The 12,288-nt window shown below is 33.7% G+C and overlaps 1 long non-coding RNA gene across 8 annotated transcripts in view; it reads left to right on the top strand.

The window, feature by feature from the left end:
* The window catches only part of LOC101948281 (uncharacterized), a 170,267-nt gene that overhangs the window by 87,733 nt on the left and 70,246 nt on the right, over positions 1-12,288 (top strand). For all 8 annotated transcript variants that reach the window (XR_255342.5, XR_508686.4, XR_508689.4 and 5 more), the window contains one exon: positions 1,430-1,503. This is a non-coding gene — a long non-coding RNA (uncharacterized LOC101948281). The remainder of the gene's footprint in view (positions 1-1,429; positions 1,504-12,288) is intronic.

Here is a 12,288-nt window from a genome sequence, read left to right as displayed (position 1 = left end):
AAATCCCTTTATTTTAAGATAATGGGAAAGAGACAACCCTTAAACTTAAAGGTTAGCTGTCCACAGTGAATTGTATATACAGAATATGAAATACATTTTATAAGGCCACTTTATCTAAATCCATACAGATAGATGAACAGTAGACACGCCCACTTGTCATAAATGCAATATTACTGCTTACCTATCACTAATTATGTTTAAACTAACTGGAATAGGAAGATTTTTGGAGGGGCTTTAAACAATAGCATTCACTTTTAGAAATAATTGTAAATCTATTATTATTTTACAAGCAGAAAGAATGCCTCTGGTTTAACTAATGAATCATGTTGATAAATGAAATGCTAATATCAGTAGGTGAACAAATCTCTCTCTGCTTGTAGGTTTTGCTTTGTCACTGTACTGTATTCCATATCAGTAGAACAAAGGCTATATTCGTAATGAGTCCATGCAAATTAAGTAAAATCAGCAAAAGTATAGTGGGGGAGGGGAAGATGTAAAATATGGCAGTCAATGTAATGACCAAGGAGTAGAAAATTTAAATGTTTAATGCCTGCACATTCAGGCTCATTTTTCTGTCATCTCTTTGAATGGGTAGACTGAGGTTCTGGAAAGGCCAGAATGAAAACGTCTTCCTTTTGGGCCAAAAGTATTATTAACAATATTTAATGGATTGCTTATTGAAGAATGTCCATATATACCTTCACTGCCACAAATATTTATTTATTTTTAAATAAAAGAAGCCTGGTTATAATTAGCAGCTGGGAAAAAAGCCCTGCTACTTGTGTTTTCAAAGAGCTTTCCTTTTTTTTTTTTTTTTTTTTTGCCCTGCTGCACTGCTTGCATGCCAGCTTCCCATCTCTCAGCCATGATGGAAGCTTAGAGTACAATAGAAACACAGAACAATATGAATTACAAATACATGTATATCTTACTGCATGACCTTTTTATGGACTCTTAAATGAACATCTTCTAAAAATATTCTCCGCTGTAAATTACTTTACTACTGATGACAGTGCCTTGCAAAGATACTTTACAAAACAAACAAACAAACAAAACCACTAGACAGTCAGGTTAAATTGAATGGTTTAGCTCCTGTCTGTGAATTAACTTTTTTTTTAAAAAAAAAGGATGTGAATTTCATTTAATAATATATACTGAATAGCATGTGTTTTAATTGCCCATCCTCGTAGCTTGAGTATTTTATATATAATGAATTTGTGAATAGATACAACTTAGAATCAAAAGGAATACAAAAATAATGTATGTACTGGTACATGCTAAGTATACCTTCTACTATTTTTTATATTACTGTAATCTGGTTAAACTAATATCTATCCCTAGAAAACAGTTAATTAACTTTTAAGTGTGAATCTCTGGAAAAAGAACAATATATGTGGAATCTATATTAATATCAGTTTTTTGATTTTAGGGCCTCATTCCACAAACAAATGTGGGAGAAACTTTACTTGAATAATTCACTTGAGATCAACTGGGACTAGTCACGTGAGTAAAGTTACTCATATGTAAGCATTTGCAGGATCAGGCCCATATTCTATAAATATTTAGAAAATAGATCATTGATAAAATGTATCACTCCCTTATGATAAAACAAGGAAGTTCCTTCAAAAATATCCACGTGGTACTTGTAAAATGTACTATTGAAAGGCTTTCTTACATTTAAATTTAGCTGAATATGAATGGTTTCTTTTGAACTGTTTAAAACCTTTCTTTAGTTGATACCACATGAAAAACTAAAATGAATAACCCTTTCTTCAGCTTGTTAACTCTTTTGTGAAATATCTTAATGTTGTCAGTGTGAGAGTACTGAGCTTAATCAGCAAAATTGACAGGGATTTATGAACTTTTTCTTTCCAAATGCATTTACATATACACAAGCATATATATGTACATAAATTCACTTTATTACAGCCATTTTACACAAACTGAACCTTAAGTAGTTGAAGACTAAAAAGCCAATCAAAATATTCTTCATTTATCCATAAGTCCACACACCTCTTAAAATTGTTTCTTTTAAAAAACGTCTAAATTATGGAAATGCAGACTACATTACAGAATATTTGCCAGTTATATCTTGATTCTTATTTGAAATTCCCACAAGAATATAGGCATGACAGTAATATAAACCATAGAAACAGTCAAAAAGTAGAACACAGGGACTTGTAAATAAATCCATGAATATCAAGAAGCAGAGATGCTAAGATTATGCATTTTACCAGTACAGTTTCTATGCTTGTAAACCATAAGGCCAGACATTTGTAAGATGCAGTATTGCCAGCTCTGCAGAGAGAGAGAGAGAGAGAGAGAGAGAGGGGTGGGGACAGGCAGACACAATAAAGCATAATAACATTCCTGCATGTCTAATAGCTTAAACATGCTATGCCTCACTATATCCACACATTACGAGTAATATCAAAGGATCAGTTAATATTTCATCAATAGTTCATCTCTGAACCAAATACTTTTTACAAAAAAAGATTTGTAGCTTGAATGGGTGGGGGGAATGAAATTTTTAGAGTAACCATATTTTTAAGACAATGTTTGTGTATCACACATTTAACACAGTATATGCCAATCATAGCACACTAGCATTATATTATTTATATTTTAGCATTGTTAGCCTGTCTTTTTTACTAGGTAAATGAATATTGATAGTTCTAACTTCCCTTTTAATAATACAAATGTAATGCATAGTTTTAATGTAAAAGAAAACCCTTCACTGCCATATTTTTTATATTTTTTGGATTTATGGGGGATGTTTTGTAGAAATATAGGAAGTTTTTGTTTGTTTGATGAATACTGTGGCTTTAACAAAGAATGACTGAATTGTCTTAACAAAGAAGATGAAGGCTGTATGTATTGGTTACAATAGAATAACCACCTTCCAGATCTCTTAAATCCACAATATATGTAGTGTGTGTCCTGAGTGGCTTTTGTTTTCAATGTCTTTTGTAAGCTTTTAGGGTTTTTTCTGCATCAAATGTCAAGTTAATTTACAGGGCGCTATTACTGATATGTTTCCTTGGTTTGTGGTTTTCTGTGAAAGGCAGGCAGCTGAGACCAAGTCTTAGGATGGAGGGGGAGGGGCAGAAGGAGAACCCATAACACATACAGTGTGCCAGTGTCTGTAAATTGGCTGCCTATATGACAGCGGGCCAAGGGAAACCTCTAGCATTCATTTGCATGCTGAAGAATATCCAGGATTAAACTGAACTGATTTTCATACAGGATTTAGACCTGACATTTATTATTCGGTTCACAGACCTCTTGAAGGAAAGTTTGTTTTCTACTCATAGATGAAAAATCTTCTAAGATAAATAAAGGCTGGCTTAGCAGTAACAGTAAATAAATATATTTCCTATATTTCATATGAATTTATCTTATATGATTACCAGACATATGTTCTCCACAAAATTATTGTATTTTGCTCCTTAGCAAGTCCAAAGAATAATATCTATCACATGCGCTATGTGGCATTGATAAAATGTGTCCATTTAATTCTGGAAGTTTATTTTCGATAAATAAAAAATAGACAGTTGGTTTTAAAACCAAATTAAAACAATTTTTGGAACAAAAGCTATAAATAAATATATGGATAGGTTTAATTTTACACCTGCCCCATGTCTTTCTGTAGATTAATTTTTCTTCATACTGTATACATCAATTAGCAATTTTATACACAATATGTAAAATGTGAATGATTACTACATAAGAGCCATATGTACTGATGTTATACCATATCACTAGTTCATTTTCATCACTTAATAGGTGCATAAAATATTTCAGTAATGTTTAGCGTTCTAGTCTTAATCATTGGTAGTGATAAAAACTCATAGCCCTATATTTGAATAAACTGTTAAATAAACCAAGCCTTTAGTTTTAATGAACAAATCTAAAATGATTTGACATGTCACTAGTCTGAAGAAATATATTAAAATATTTGGACACAATTGCTCAGGATGCTATGCTCCAAATATCATTCCCAGTGACTTTGAAACAGGGTACTCAGCACCTTGTGTGAGATGCTCGGCATCCTGGTGGACCAGTGACTTTGTAAGTATAGCCAGTGGAAACATTTGTCAATTTTGAGTGTTTACTGAATAATATTTAAAACATAGGCCAGTCTGAGAACTGAAAATAAAGGCTTAAAATAGGCCCAATTTAAATGGATGATTCCACAAGTCTTGATATGCAGTAACGTTCCAATATACATTGAAAACATACAGGGGCAGATCCTCAACTGGTGTAAATTGTAATAGCTCCATTGATTTCAGTGGAGTTCTGACAATTTACAGCAGCTGATAATCTTCCCCAGAATATGTGTGTTTTTGAGCTGTTCCTGGAAGGCACTGAGCACCTCAATGTAAAACCAACATGGGTTGAAAACACTCAGCACCTCCCAGGTTTGAACCCCTTCCTAACATAGAACTGAACAGTGTAAATGTCAGCCAGTCCAGGCACAACTGTTTTATTTTAAATATATGTTCAAAGTAAACTGGGAAACCTGGGACATATTTACACATTTTGATATTTATAATTTGTGAAAACAAATTGTTAGGACAGATGCACCAATGTTTTAATTTGATGGATAGTATGACAGACTGTGAATTATTTTACTATGTAAAAATATAGCTTTAGTGAGATTTATTATTTTGTATGGATATAACACTTCGAGACATGTACATTACTCTATATATTCCTTTCTTAAGTAATAGCACAGGTTTAGGGTCATTCAGTAATGTGTGACATTCAATTTATATAAAACAAATGTATATAAAATATTACACTTGATAATGCCTACTTTATATACCATTGAGGTTTTTCTCATATTCAAATATTTCATTACCTTCTGTCCAATTTCTACTTTTAAAATTGTAATTTAATACAGTGATGACAGAATCCAAGAAGAACTTTCAGGGAACCACACGTCCACCACATTAACTTAGATGGGTTCATGTGAGAGCAAGATTTAGTTTATATACCTTTTGGAAATGCTGTATCTTAAATCCAAAGGACATAAAGAATAAGACAAAAGGATGGAAAATCTTTCTGTTTAAGTGTAACTGCAGTGGCGTATTATGCTTATTATGTAATGAACTGCACACTTTCATTTAATGAAAAATTAATAAGCTTTATTCAAAACATGCAAAATTACAGATTAGAGCTATTGTTTAATCCTTTCTATTGGCTTTCAAAATGCTAGTTTTTTCAATGTAAAGATATAGCATTGAATCATCTTTTTCTGGACTAAAGACCTTATACAGTATTGATTTGCATGTTTTTAAGTGTGAACATTTTATTAAGGTGTGTGCTTGTCTAAAGATCATGTACTTTTTGCAAAATAATTAATTTTAAAGCAATATACAATGATACAGTATTAGCAGTGTAATAGACAAGTATACATTTCTATGATTCTAACATTTCTATGATTCTGTGTTTTATAAAAAGCTAAGCTCCTCAATGCTACTGTAGCATATTAATGTGTAGTATTATCTATTAGTACTTTGAGGCCTGATTCAGCCACCAATGCATTGCACTGTACCTTACCCTGTGAATAATTTCACTGATATTAAATGAAGTCAATGAAGCTGTGATGATTTATACCAGCTGAGGATCTGGCCCTATAAGTTATTCACAACAAATCTATAGAAGAGCAAAGATTAATCATAATTGGTAATCAATGTAAGCATGAAACTGTTAGACTAGGTCCTAATTAATCTCTGAATTAAAAATCATATACAAAACTCTAGGAGGTTCAATAGATATAGAACAAAATTCCAGTATGCCACAGTTGCCAGTAGATAATTGAATGTTATTGTTCCAAAAAGCTATTCTTAAAATACAATGGTAGGTGATGCTTGCTAAATCATTCTGTCAGGTGGGCACTCAGAATATTAGAGCAATTAGACAGATCAGATTCATTTTAGAAAACCAAACATATGTTGAAAATGTTACTACTGTAGCTTTGTAGCCTTAGGTAACATAATGTAAAATACCTACGAAAGTAGAGCTTTAATTTTTTAAAGTAAGTAAATCATCCTTCCTCCTTGTGTATGACAGGTTGTGAAATATATATAAAAGACCCTATAAAAAATGGAGCTTTAAAAAGTAGTATGCTTTGTATTTGATTTTTTTTTTAAATTTATTATTCAAATTCCTACTAGTTCTCACTGCTCCCAAGAGAGATCAAGGAAATATTAAAAATACTATAGAAATAAAAAGGATAAGATATTTGTCACTCTCATTTAAATTGATGTATGCTGCTGTCCTATAAACGTCACATCGGATAACCCTGAAAAATTACCATGAATCTCCATAATTACGCATATTCATGATGGTGTTTTGCATAGCACTAGCAGCTGACTGAATGTGGAGAGATGGAGAGGGGTGAAGAAAAACTGAATGATTTGACAGATTAAAATTATTACCAGCATCCTAGAAACAGACACAGCAACAGTTCCATTTGGTTTTTTGGTTTATAAAAATAAAACAAAACCCATAGTAGTACTCATAGAATAATTACATAAATAGAAAATTTCTACTACATATTTTGTCATAAAACGTTAACAAGGATAAACTGCTGAGACATGCCAGTGCTAATTTGAAGGTTCTTTTTTTACTATTGACAGTTGTAGACAGAACCAGCAATGAGAAAAGCAGAGGAGTATTTTTCAAAACCGCTTTGTTTGTTGCATTTCCAGTACAAGACCAATGCAGAGACTTCTTATTTTTTTCACATGATGCAGATGAACCGAGTGCGAATTATGTAGGTACATTGTTGTTTCTGTGAAAAAGATGAGGCCCAAGCAATATTCAGTAAATTGTTAAAAGGCTATGAGAGATAGAAAGGTTGGCCTGTGTCTAGCTCAATAGCTTTTTGGACTGAAGCGAAGAGCAGAGTTAATCAGGGGCTCTAGAAGTAATTATCGACAGAGTTTGGGTAGTACAAATGCTTGGGTAAACAGTGATTGTTCTTTCCACAAGATTCCGAATAGAAACAACAATACTGGTATTGTCCTCCACTTCTCATTAAGGGGATTCAGAGATGGAGCTGAACACTCCGAGGCGGATGGGAAACTGACAGGCAAACTGTGCTCTGAACGAATCTCTCATGATCCCACTACAACAGGCTCTGGCTTTTGGCATCAGCAGTGCCAGCTGCATTGGGAGAAGCCAAGCCTGTCATACTATCTTCTCATCAAATTTTCAGTATACAGAGGCAAAAGCATAGTTAGAGCTTAATGAAGAAACAAATACAAAAGAGAAGATTAGGCCTTGTTAACACTTGCATTCATTTGTTCTTATAAAAACTGCAATAGATGGGTTGCTTTACAGAACTCATTCTTTTTTTTTTTAATGGAGGAAAGTTATGTTGATGAGGCGTTGTTTTTGTAAATACTTTTTTTTAGATCATGCCATTGCCACATAATTATAAACTAGCAAATAGCTTTGTCAAAAATTCCATCTGAAACAGTTTTGTCAATAACTGTCAGAGTCCATAAACATATACTTTAAAAATGTTGATATTAATAATATTGTACCTCATTCCATCTGAAGTGTTTAGTTACATACTTTACTAATAACATTGTATGCTTCTGGAAAGTAAACTCACGGTGCTTTGTGTTGTTTTTCAAGACAATCAATTCTTCGAGGCTAAATGTTTATATTTTGATGGCTCCAGATTACTATAGGGCCAGATTATGAGCCCCTTACTCACATTGAACAGAACCTTACTTCATGAGTAGTCCCACTGATTTCAATAGTACTACTTGTGGGATAAAATACTATTCACTGTGAGCAAGGGGCTCATAGTCTGGCCCCCTGATTCTATTTTACCTCAGTGAGCTAAATTTATGATGCCCTTCATCAGGGTCCAATCCTGCAATCCTTTTGCATGTGGAACTCCCACTGAAGCCCATGGGTATCCAGTGATAGGAAGGTTTGAAAAATCAGGGCCTCAGTCTTTAATCATAGAAAACTTCATTCTCTGCAACTGGAATTTAGCCAGGATAGGCGTAACAGACAGAAACCTGCACTCAATAGCCCTCAAGATCAGACTTTCAGAAGGGACTTCAGGATTTGGTTTTCTATTAATTGCATTTGAGAAAAAGGAAATATATATATATACTGGTAGTTTTACACTATATGTAGGTTTACATTAAAGTAACCAGAAAGTTAGATGAGCATAATGCTACAATTTTTTATTGTTATAAGCAATCATTCAATGAGTACAAAGGTGAATTGACTGTAGATGCAATGTAAAATGTATATTGGTTAATGCTACATTTAACTGTCTGTCAAACACAGATATTGGTAGGGTATATTTTAAATGCTAATACTGTAAAGAAATCAAGAGAATTTTAATTGAATAATCTGTTTACCATGTAGCACAGTGTACATGTAAAAAAGATCCATAATAGATCTATAGCTTTAAAACCTTAGATGAATGTTCAATGAAGACAATGTTTCTAGAAGACAGTGATGCAGAAGAATGTGCACATTACCTTGTTCTGAGAAACATTTGATTCTTACAAATTTTTGCACAATTTATGTGCATGTTCCATAAGCAAAATACTTTCTTTTCTTCTATTTGCATAATGACAGGCTGTGTCTCAGCAAAATTTGTGTAAGGGACACTTAAGAATTGTTTCCAGTAAGCAACTTCTTTCTGCTATGAAAACTATTAAATAAAATAAACTGATATTTAAATATATCTATATTTATCAATCATATACATAGTTTGAGGACGTAAACATATAAAAAAATAAGACTCTAAAAGCCTAAAGTGTTTTTTAGGCAAAAGCAGGCTTTGTATGTGTTTATTTTCATATACTGACTCACTGCTGTGTCTGTGACAAGAAGAGTAAGAAGTGCTTATTGTAGATGAAGCAAGTGCTTTGCAAAAAATAAGGCCCCATGTCACAAGGACTCTAGCCCCTAAGTTTTCAATGAATGTATGCTTATGTTTACATTACCAATTTTGGGATAGTATTATTTGACATAATTATTCTTATTATAACTTCTATAAGAAAATTTTGTCTTTCTGTTAAGAAAACGAGCTACATCTACTGAACCACAAAAAGTACCATCATTTGAAAAAGGTTTTTATGATTGAAGGCCTATTGAAGTGAATCATCTTTATCTCCAAAATACTTTCATAGACCCAGAAAGACCTTGTGCAATGAAAGCATGCTTTTAGTAATTATTTAAATGACATTATTTGGTATTGCAGTTACCAGTCACTAGCCCACTGTTGTGATCACGGGACTTATATTTGTGAAGCTGCTGGTTTGATGATGAAGATGTATATGACTTTTTAAAAAATATTTATTTGTTCAGTTTTCAATTAAGGGCAACAGAGTTTTGCATGATGTTTCCAAATGTCAGTATCACTGTACAATAGCATTAAAATCAGTATTTGTGCAGTTAGCAAGTAAAATGAGGCCACAGTTTTTTCTTTACACCAAGAAAAATATGTATCTAACATTGTTACTAATTACTTAAATAAAGATATCAGCTGAATTATAGCTGATGTAATCATTTATGTATCAAAATTATACAAAATGTGGCTGCATTAGTAAATACTTACCTCTTAAAGTCTTTGTGGTTTAAACACACCATTATAAAATAGATAAATACACTACCTTAAAAGTGCTGTTCATCCAACACATAGTATATTAGATTCATGTTCTGAGGACATAACATGCTAAAAGCACATAGAAATAATGCTTACCGTACTGTTACAGTACAGTACTGTTATCACATATGTACATCATACGTTTACATATATGATTAATGAAGCTCTATTTAGAGAGAGGATATTAAGGCACCGTTGTCATTTTTTTAAACAGGGTGTTGCTGGTAAGTGAGTGGTACTGCCACCCTCAAATTCCAGGGAGCAGATTACACCACTCATTTTATAATGTTTACATTTTAAGTAATTTTTGCAGAAAATTAAATTAAATAGGCAAAGCTATCTTTCTGAAGAACTGAAAAGCCTTTTAAGTAGGTTGTAAAAATGTCTTCAAAATAAATGAGATGACAGTGAGCCACATCCTGATCTCATTGAAGTCAGTGGGAATTTTACCACTTGCTTCAGTAGGAGTAGGATCTGGCCCAATTTGTGTTAAAAATTCAGAAAATATGTTTAAAAAATAGAAGAGATATATTTCTGCATGTACCTTCAAAGAACTTGTATCTATAATAAGCTACTGTACAGTGTTTTTCATATACCAGTACACTACTGCCATAAAAATTTGATGATTTGCTACAAAAAGTCAGGCATGATATATAACAATGATCCCATATTTACAGAACCTGAAAAAATTGGCAAAAATTAACAATAATTTATAAGGTTCATCTGTGTTTGCATGCTTCTCTTTTCAAGTAAGTAGCTAAGCAATAACATGGCATAAAATGGTATTGCAGCCAACCATTTATAGGGTCTTGATTAAGCCATTCTTACTCACTTGTGTAACACTTACATGAATAGTCTTCAGGGGAACTGCTTGTGTGAGTAAATGCCTCTCAGTGTAAGGGTTGCTGAATTGTACACCAAGGGCATGATCCAAATCCTAATGAAATCAATGAGAGTCTTTCCATTGGCTTCAGTGGAAGTTGGGTCAGGTGCTAAAGTCTCGATTCTGCAAGGTGTTGAGCAGTTGGGCCCCCATCCAGCAGAACACTTAAGAACATGCTTACATTTTTAGGCATGTGCAATGTCCTGTATATGCTAAGTTAAAATTAAGCATTTGCATGATTAAGCTGAAAGTGAACAGAACTTTGAGCCCTATTATCTTGTACAATGTATTAAACATTTTTAACTTGTAGTCAGAAGGAGTTTCTTGAGATGTCAGATGTGTTGTGTAATAAGTTTTTCCATTATAAATAATTATAATTTTATGATAAAAATAAAATTTCTTTAGGATAGGAACAAGGAAACTAAGGCATGGGATTCTGAGTTTGTACTCTGGGTTTTGTTCCCAGCTCTGCAACAGATTTCTGTGTGAAATTTGGTATGTCTCAAATGCTACTTTAAACAGATGCAATTCCACAAAAAATGAATGGGAATAATATCTTACCCGCTTCACAAGGGCGTTAAAGCCCTTAATCTGTTAATATCTATGTGCCACTTTGAGAGTCTCTATATAAGTGCTAAGTATTATGATGATGATGATTTAGATCTTGTGCACCTTATTCACACAAGTAATCTCATTGACTCCAGCGTGACTATGTGAGTGAGCTGAGCTGAATTTGGCCCAGTATGGGAATGAGCATGTGAGTTGCTTAGCACCTTCTGTGAAATGCTGAGCTCCCTGAACTCCCAAAGTTCAGTACCTTGCAGGATCTGGCCCTAGGAGTGTGTCTGCTTGTGTCCATGCATGGACTGTATGTACACGTATACTTTAGCAGTTTTCTGTTGATGAAATACACTCAGTTGTGGAGGGCCTCAACATAATTTAAGCTGCATCGATCTGCTGGATGGAGTGACATGCCATGCAGATGTGGGTGGAGTGGCCATAGGGTGACCAGATGTCCAGATTTTATAGGGACAGTCCTGTTTTTTTTTTGTTTTTTTTCTTATATAGATGCCTATTACCCCCACTCTGTCCCGATTTTTCACACTTGCTATCTGGTCACCCTAAGTGGCCATGTTCTAGAACATAATGGAGGAGTGGCTCTATGCCAGCTCTGATCAGGCCAATACTGAGTTGGTTGTAGGAGAAGGAAGTGATTGCAGGTCCCGCCCATTGTGTGGAACAGTGACAGTAGATGGCAAATCTACAGCCTGTGGCTTGTTAATGCATTAGATATGTATGAATTGCTTCCACTCAACCCTTACAGAGTTCCCAACACACAGGCATCATAGGACTGGCAAGTTCAAGAAATCTGGACAATATCTTTTGAAGAGCACAGAAATTAATGTGCAGGGGTGGGAAGATTCCTAACATGCCTGCACGAAATTCAGATTTTCTACGTTCAGGAAATATTTTGGAAATACCTGCTATTTAGTGTATTCCAAAGGCAAAACAATCACTCTTTATGAACTAGGACTAAAAGTCGGCTCTGTCAGGGTTAGTTTAGAAATTTACAGAGGGGGGTATAAACACCAGAGGCAACAATATCTTTACCACTCCATTCTCCCCTTCAAATTGAATATTGGTATAGAAATCTAAATATTAACACATTCAGTCTTTAGACTGTAAGCTCTTCTGGCAGGAACTTTTTTATTGTTTTGTTTCTTTTTTGGCACAGTTTGCAGTAACTATT

Source organism: Chrysemys picta, chromosome 6 (assembly GCF_011386835.1).
Source record: "Chrysemys picta bellii isolate R12L10 chromosome 6, ASM1138683v2, whole genome shotgun sequence".
NCBI classification, from domain to species: domain Eukaryota; kingdom Metazoa; phylum Chordata; order Testudines; family Emydidae; genus Chrysemys; species Chrysemys picta.
This window is presented reverse-complemented; position numbering and strand designations above follow the sequence as displayed.